Source organism: Hyperolius riggenbachi, chromosome 4 (genome assembly GCF_040937935.1).
Source record: "Hyperolius riggenbachi isolate aHypRig1 chromosome 4, aHypRig1.pri, whole genome shotgun sequence".
In the NCBI taxonomy this organism is placed as follows: domain Eukaryota; kingdom Metazoa; phylum Chordata; class Amphibia; order Anura; family Hyperoliidae; genus Hyperolius; species Hyperolius riggenbachi.
In genome coordinates, this window is record NC_090649.1 from 420,999,115 (window position 1) to 421,007,995 (window position 8,881).

The window sequence follows — 8,881 nt, forward strand, 5'->3', positions numbered from 1 at the left end:
GAAATGCAGGGTTATATTCCGCTTTAAGTTAAAATGTTGCACTCACAAACAAGCCTTCAAAAGCGCATATAACAGCGCATAATGGTTCCTAGTTAACCACACATGCTAAATCTGCCTCTAACAACCATTTTTACGCTATGGAGGCTATGTTTTAGTGGTGGTAACCTGGACAATTAGGCCTTGAGCGCTGCTCCAATTGTTTTCAATGATGTTATGCTAAATACCAGTACCCTTAGGCTGCGCTTCACAATCCCTTCGGACAAAAAGCTGTTACACAATCCAATAGTTCAAGTCTCAGGTGGTGCGCACTATTTAGACAACCACGTCCATATACTTCAATATTCCCTATAGTTGCGCTCAGTCCCTTGATCCTTACATCCAGATTCCAGGGGCCAATCAAATATTGCACCTTAATGAACAAAAGATATATATAGTGTAATATGTTCTGACAAAAGAGATTAGCACCCTTTTCGTGACAGTCACACTCTGGGAGCAGTGTATATGTATAAATCAAGGTGAGATGCCCGACACCACCTATATCAAGCACTCCCCCCCTAGTTATCCCTGCTCACCAGCAGCAAAACACAGCAGGTATCACATCCAGTTCACCACACTGCTAAAAGCTCAATGTTGCCGTCATCAAGGTTAATATGCTTTGGACATAATCTAGGGCTCAAACAAGAAGGATCATGTGTAAAACCGTATTATTTAATACAACCTTTAAAACCAGTAATGCCCGTACATGAGAAAACAAGTAAACAGCATAAATATCACCATCTCTGGATCAGGAAGATAGCAGCGTCCCGCATCCCCTCTCCGTATGCTCCTCTTGGTGTGTAGGCCTTGGCTCCGCCCTACCGGTTTCGTCATACAATGACTCATCAGGGGCTAAAGGTCATATCCCACACCAAGCTTATAAGGCCCTGCACGCCGCCCTATCCACGCCCCGCATCAGCGAGCGCAATGATCTACAGCGGCGTTCTTCACTCCGTCATCCCCGGCCCTCCCATTCTCGCGATGGATACCTAAGCGTACGTTATTGCGTACGACGCATGAAAGCCGCTGCGTGCCACCATGCGTTCCATACGCACTTCCCCTATGCGGACACGTCTGCGCCCGTCCGGACACAGACACCTCCACACAAACAGTTCCGCACGCCATATCTTCTCCTATACAGCCTGATGGCGTTACAACCTATGAAAAATAAAAACACCACAACCCTCCCCCTCCCACTGTAGCCACCCCAATCACATATCAACTAACCTATCACAACATAGATCACTCCTGCAGCCCTATATGCTTTAGGTCACAATTATACAGTAATTATTTCTTCCCCCAAACATTTCAATAACATATTTATTAGTATAAATTTTACGTGCAACATTTCCATAATAAACAATCCCATAATCAAACACTCATAATACGCATTAATAATCAATCTTAACTCTAATACCTTTGTATCATATTACAGTGCCCCATATACACTTATATAAATGTGAACATATATTAGACTCAGATCCTCCTACTAAAATTGTGACATCCCTGATGCAGACACAATGTCTACTTCATAACATTTCCCCCCTGTGCAAAGTTTTTGTGCATAGACCCATTATCTGCAAACCACTCTCTACTTTATATTTCCACCCCCCCCCCCTTTTTCTTCCCCTCCCTGTGCAACTTTAGTGCATAGATCATCCACCAATTCCCCATTCCCAAAAGATGGCTCATAGCCAATTAGCTTCATAAAGTGCATACCATATCCTAACTACCCCCCTATACAATACTGTTAATCATTATTCAAAAAGCAATTGATGTCAATATCTATATTTAAACCGTCAGGTTTCAATGTTTGCAAGTTATATATCCATCTTGTTTCTGCCTTACTTATTTCACGCAATTTGTGACTCCCCCTCCAATTGGGGTTCAATTTTTTTTTTTTTTTTTTTTTTTTTTTTTTTTCAATCCCACAAAATTTCATTTTTGCTGGATTGCACTGATGACTTAATTTGAAATGTGAGGATACACTGTGATTATCATGGCCTTTCGAGATTTTATATATATGTTCATTTATTCTTTTCTTAAGTGTGCGTGTGGTTTGCCCCACATATTGGTATCCACATTCGCACCACATCAAATATACCACATGATTACTCTGGCATGTTATAAAGTCCCTTATTTTAAACGTCATCCCATTTGCCTTAGATTGGAATTCCTTAGTTTTAACTGCAAGTCCAAACTCGCAGCCCCTACAATCTCTGCAGGGAAAGAATCCATCACTTTGCCAATGATTCCTCTTTTTAGATTCTGCAGAGATTGTAGGGGCTGCGAGTTTGGACTTGCAGTTAAAACTAAGGAATTCCAATCTAAGGCAAATGGGATGACGTTTAAAATAAGGGACTTTATAACATGCCAGAGTAATCATGTGGTATATTTGATGTGGTGCGAATGTGGATACCAATATGTGGGGCGAACCACACGCACACTTAAGAAAAGAATAAATGAACATATATATAAAATCTCGAAAGGCCATGATAATCACAGTGTATCCTCACATTTCAAATTAAGTCATCAGTGCAATCCAGCAAAAATGAAATTTTGTGGGATTGAAAAATTGAACCCCAATTGGAGGGGGAGTCACAAATTGCGTGAAATAAGTAAGGCAGAAACAAGATGGATATATAACTTGCAAACATTGAAACCTGACGGTTTAAATATAGATATTGACATCAATTGCTTTTTGAATAATGATTAACAGTATTGTATAGGGGGGTAGTTAGGATATGGTATGCACTTTATGAAGCTAATTGGCTATGAGCCATCTTTTGGGAATGGGGAATTGGTGGATGATCTATGCACTAAAGTTGCACAGGGAGGGGAAGAAAAAGGGGGGGGGGGGGTGGAAATATAAAGTAGAGAGTGGTTTGCAGATAATGGGTCTATGCACAAAAACTTTGCACAGGGGGGAAATGTTATGAAGTAGACATTGTGTCTGCATCAGGGATGTCACAATTTTAGTAGGAGGATCTGAGTCTAATATATGTTCACATTTATATAAGTGTATATGGGGCACTGTAATATGATACAAAGGTATTAGAGTTAAGATTGATTATTAATGCGTATTATGAGTGTTTGATTATGGGATTGTTTATTATGGAAATGTTGCACGTAAAATTTATACTAATAAATATGTTATTGAAATGTTTGGGGGAAGAAATAATTACTGTATAATTGTGACCTAAAGCATATAGGGCTGCAGGAGTGATCTATGTTGTGATAGGTTAGTTGATATGTGATTGGGGTGGCTACAGTGGGAGGGGGAGGGTTGTGGTGTTTTTATTTTTCATAGGTTGTAACGCCATCAGGCTGTATAGGAGAAGATATGGCGTGCGGAACTGTTTGTGTGGAGGTGTCTGTGTCCGGACGGGCGCAGACGTGTCCGCACAGGGGAAGTGCGTATGGAACGCATGGTGGCACTCAGCGGCTTTCATGCGTCGTACGCAATAACGTACGCTTAGGTATCCATCGCGAGAATGGGAGGGCCGGGGATGACGGAGTGAAGAACGCCGCTGTAGATCATTGCGCTCGCTGATGCGGGGCGTGGATAGGGCGGCGTGCAGGGCCTTATAAGCTTGGTGTGGGATATGACCTTTAGCCCCTGATGAGTCATTGTATGACGAAACCGGTAGGGCGGAGCCAAGGCCTACACACCAAGAGGAGCATACGGAGAGGGGATGCGGGACGCTGCTATCTTCCTGATCCAGAGATGGTGATATTTATGCTGTTTACTTGTTTTCTCATGTACGGGCATTACTGGTTTTAAAGGTTGTATTAAATAATACGGTTTTACACATGATCCTTCTTGTTTGAGCCCTAGATTATGTCCAAAGCATATTAACCTTGATGACGGCAACATTGAGCTTTTAGCAGTGTGGTGAACTGGATGTGATACCTGCTGTGTTTTGCTGCTGGTGAGCAGGGATAACTAGGGGGGGAGTGCTTGATATAGGTGGTGTCGGGCATCTCACCTTGATTTATACATATACACTGCTCCCAGAGTGTGACTGTCACGAAAAGGGTGCTAATCTCTTTTGTCAGAACATATTACACTATATATATCTTTTGTTCATTAAGGTGCAATATTTGATTGGCCCCTGGAATCTGGATGTAAGGATCAAGGGACTGAGCGCAACTATAGGGAATAATGATGTTATGCTGCCTTCTGCCCTAGAGCACTCTGGCATCAACTGACATTGCTCCTAATTAAACTGGGGTGTGAGGAACACCCCAAAGTGATTCACCTTGACAGAAATAAAGATGCCGGCATCACTTAATAATGTAAATCAGGCAATGGCCATTCATTGACTAAATCATTTCACGAGATATATTGTAAAAGTAAGTACATTTATTCATAAAGTCATATACAGTAAAGTTCATCTTTATAAAAAAATAAAAATAAAAGGAAGAAACATCTGGAAACTACTGTTATTACAAATTAATCTACAGGGGTCACCTGCTCTGGAAACCAGTATGTTTATATCCAAGCTTTAGAAAACAATGCAATATGATTTTAAGATGTAATCACATTTTTTACTGCTATCACAGATCAGCTCAGATGTCACATTGTCACTGTCTAGCATGCCATCCGCATCCCACTGCCATCTCCCTCACAGTTTCTGTGGCTGTTTCCCACTTCCTCGCTACTTCACCACATCCTGGGTCTGATACTCACCTTGCCACCAAGTATACCTCTGGCTCCTCCTGGCATCATGATCGGACCATCCTCCTCCTGCCTTCGTGCAGCTCTTGCTGATAATTGCATCTTTAAGCACCATATTGGGGTTAATTTTAGGAACTGTAACCCTTCTGTTTTTTTCTTGGTAGTAGGAAGCCACTGGATAGTCCAGGGGCTTCCTGTATCTTCTTACACTTGCAATATTCCAATGTTGGATCCCTTTAAACATAATTGACTCAGTGGATCGAATATGTTTCTTCCTTGAGTGGCCATGGCCATGGATGAGCATGTCTATACTCTGCATGCACAAGTATGGTTCACTAAAGCCCAGTAGAACAAATGTGCTTGTGCGTGTGTTTTATCCTTTGTGCATGAGCACTTTATTCCATTGGGTCTATCAAGACCATACTCCCAAATGCACAGCATGGCCACACTCATCCCTGGCCATGTTCTCACAATGACAGCACAAAGGAACCGCATTTGGCTGTATAGTGTAAAAAGATACAGGAAGCCTTTGGCCTAACCAGAGGCTTCTCTTTACCTTTTGTACAGACTTTAGGATTACTTCAAATCAGGGCCGCCTTTAGGGCATCACAGGTGGGACTGCAGTATGGGGCCCAAGTGAGTCTGGGGCCTGGCGAACAATGCCACAAACATGGTTCTCAGCTGAGAGGCCATCATAGAATGTACAGAGTTTGGCTGTATTTGCCTCGGCCAGCTGATTTTGCATTGCAATTTTTTGTGATTTTGCCACGCTTGTGCTTTGCCATTCTCATTGAAGTGAATGAGAATTGCATCGCAATCACTGAGAAAATGCTGCATGCAGAGCGTTTGCGACTTGCACAAATTGCAAGCACTGCTCCAGCACTGCAGTGAAAGTAATCCCATAGGATTACATATGTTGTAGCGCTTTGATGATCACAAATAAAGGGGCATCATCTTAAATAAAGGTAGGGGGTGAAGTGAGGAGGGCCCAGTAGGCCAGAAATTTCTTATGGCAGCCCTGCTTTGAATAAAAAAAAATCTATTAAAAAAAAATCTGTGAGTAGTGTAAGTATACTGCTACTGATTCCTTATCAATTATAACGTAATATTAAGCAGCTTTGCTCTGTTATTCATGTGTGATTAATTACTTAAACAGGAAGTGCTACCACATTTATATAACCTTTTGGCATTTTGGTCTAAAGCATTTGGTTTGCATTAACGTTATGTCATGCAGGAAAGACATTTACAAGAATCCCAGAGAAAAAAGAATATTGCCATCAACTTGAAAAGAGATCTAATGCCTTCTAATATAAGGTTTACTATATAAAATTGAAAGTCCTATGATTTTTTTTTAATCTAGATAGAGCTTGAAAGGGTTAGACATGTAGTTTTATTTATTCATTTGCTGTATTTGGATTTGTTGGGGATATTTGTTATTGCTTCCTGTCAGTGATAAACTCCAATTTTAGTAGTAATTTTGCAGTGAAATTTAGTTTTTCAATGTGAAATCATATTTCAAAATTTCAAACTATTGCAAAATGAATTTTGAGGTAATCAAGATTAGAATGTGTAATTTTGCAATGACTTGTAATTTCACAAAACATTCATCTACGCAAAATGTGTTTTCTTGTAATCATTTGGTAAATATATATTTTTGCATGCATGTCCATACATTTTCACATATATAATTAGAGTAGAGTTAACCTGAAATGGGCTTACTAAAATATTTGATACTTACCTGGGGCTTCCTCCAGCCCCATGAGCACTGATGCATTTACCATCTTCCCAAGTGCCTCTGTTTGCCTGCAATCAGCCCCGGTAAGTGGCTCAGTCGTGCCAGTTGGGCTTTTCTGTGCATGCACGAAGGGGCTGCGCATGCGCAGAACAGCTGACTTGCGCAACTGAGCCAGATTATCAGGGCTGATTGCAGCCAGACGGAGGGCGGTATTACATACCACTATACAGCAATGTTAAGTTATAAAAAGCATTTATGATCCTAAAACCAGGAAAATTCATGCAAAATGGGTGTCTTAAATAATTTTTTGTATGTTTTTCTAAAGGCTACGGATTCCCTTTAACCACCAAGGTTTTGTTTAGACTGAAGTCACAGTATGGCCCGGTGCACACCAAAACCCGCTAGCAGATCCGCAAAATGCTAGCAGATTTTGAAACGCTTTTTGTTATTTTTCTGTAGCGTTTCAGCTAGCATTTTGCGGTTTTGTGAAGCGTTTTTGGTGTAGTAGATTTCAGATATTGTTACAGTAAAGCTGTTACTGAACAGCTTCTGTAACAAAAACACCTGGAAAACCGCTCTGAACTGCCGTTTTTCAGAGCGGTTTGCGTTTTTCCTATACCTAACATTGAGGCAGAAACGCATCCACAATCCAAAAAATGCCACACCCGGGAGTCTGCAAAACGCCTCCCGCTCTGGTGTGACCCACCCCATTGAGATACATTGACCAAGCGTATCCGCAGCCGCAAGCGAAAAAGCCACTCGGTGTGCACCAGCCCTAAGAGCTTGTAGGACTTGTTCACACTACAAGAGCTTTTTAAATCACAAGCGCTTAGAAAAGCTCTCATAGTGTGAACGAGCCCTTGGGCCTTGTTCACATCATAAATCGCAATTGCTGATGCCAGCATTTTGCAATTTTGTGCGCAATTGTTTTGCGCTTGCGCATTAGGGATTTTTTTGTAAAGCGCTTTTCTAAGAGCTTTTGCAGAGCGATTCGTTTTTTCACTCCCTGACGTCAGTCAGGAAGTAAACTCTTTCACCCGTAAATGAATAAATACAATGTATTTATTCATGAAAGCACTGGAGAAATTGTTATACAAAGTGCTTTTTCAAGCACTTTGTGATTTCCCTATACCTTCCATTGAGGCAAATCTCCCCAAAAATGGTACTGGCAGCGCTTTGGTGAGCAGATCGGAATCGAACCGCTCTATGTGCACACTCTCATAGAGAATCTTTGCACAAGCGCTTTTAGGGCAATTTTTAAAAATTGCCAGCGCTTAAAGGGACACTTAAAGTGGATCCGAGATGAACTTTTACACATTGCATAATTGTGTTCCTTTCCTATTGTTTATAGGGCATTCCTCAAGCCAAATACTTATTTGTTTTTGTTTTAACCTCCTTAGCGGTAACCCCGTGTGTGACACGGGGTAAGCCGCCGGAGGGTGCCGCTCAGGCCCTGCTGGGCCGATTTAAATAATTTTTTTTTTGCTGGACGCAGCTAGCACTTTGCTAGCTGCGCCAGCACCCCGATCGCCGCCGCCGCGCGCCCGATCGCCGCTATCCGGTGCGGCGCGCGGCCCCCCCCCCAGACCCCTGCGCTGCCTGGCCAATCAGTGCCAGGCAGCGCCAAGGGGTGGATCGGGTCTCCCAATGACGTCCCGACGTTGCTGACGTCGGTGACGTCATCCCGCCCCGTCGCCATGGCGACGGGGGAAGCCCTCCAGGAAATCCCGTTCTTTGAACGGGATTTCCTGATCGCCTATCGCCGGAGGCGATCGGCGGGGCTGGGGGGATGCCGCTGAGCAGCGGCTATCATGTAGCGAGCCCTGGGCTCGCTACATGATTTAAAAATTTTTTTTTTTAAAAAACTGCTGCGCTGCCCCCTGGCGGTATTTTTCATACCGCCAAGGGGGTTAATACTGTAATTCCCTATAAACTAAACAAGCCATGCCCATAGGTTTTCAAAGAGCCAAGGCACTTTTAGACAGTAGCAGGGGCTCATGGGAGCTCAGTCTGGGCAGAAGGAGGGGGAGGTGTTACTAACTAGAGATTTCAGAGGCAGAGGGGAGGAGGGAGGAGGAGGCGGGATTAGGTTTTTTTGCTCAAGATGCAGATAAGCCTGCCTCTGTGTAATGTTTACAAACAACATGGCTGCTGTCATTGTATCACAGGAAGAAAGAATCACATTCTATTAAAGCTGTTTGCAGCTAGATTTTCTATGTAAACTATCTAAACTTAGATAAGATATATAGACAAGTTACTTATCAAAGCATAGATATGCGGCAACGCATATTTTTGTAGCGCTAATTACAGTCGGGAATGTGGAGAAAGCTACGCGTGGCCAGTCCTGTCGGGCCTGTCGGCAAAAACGAAACTAGCTGGCAGCGGGGGACCAGAGGATTAGTGAGTGGCTGCGAGGGCTCAGGACTGCT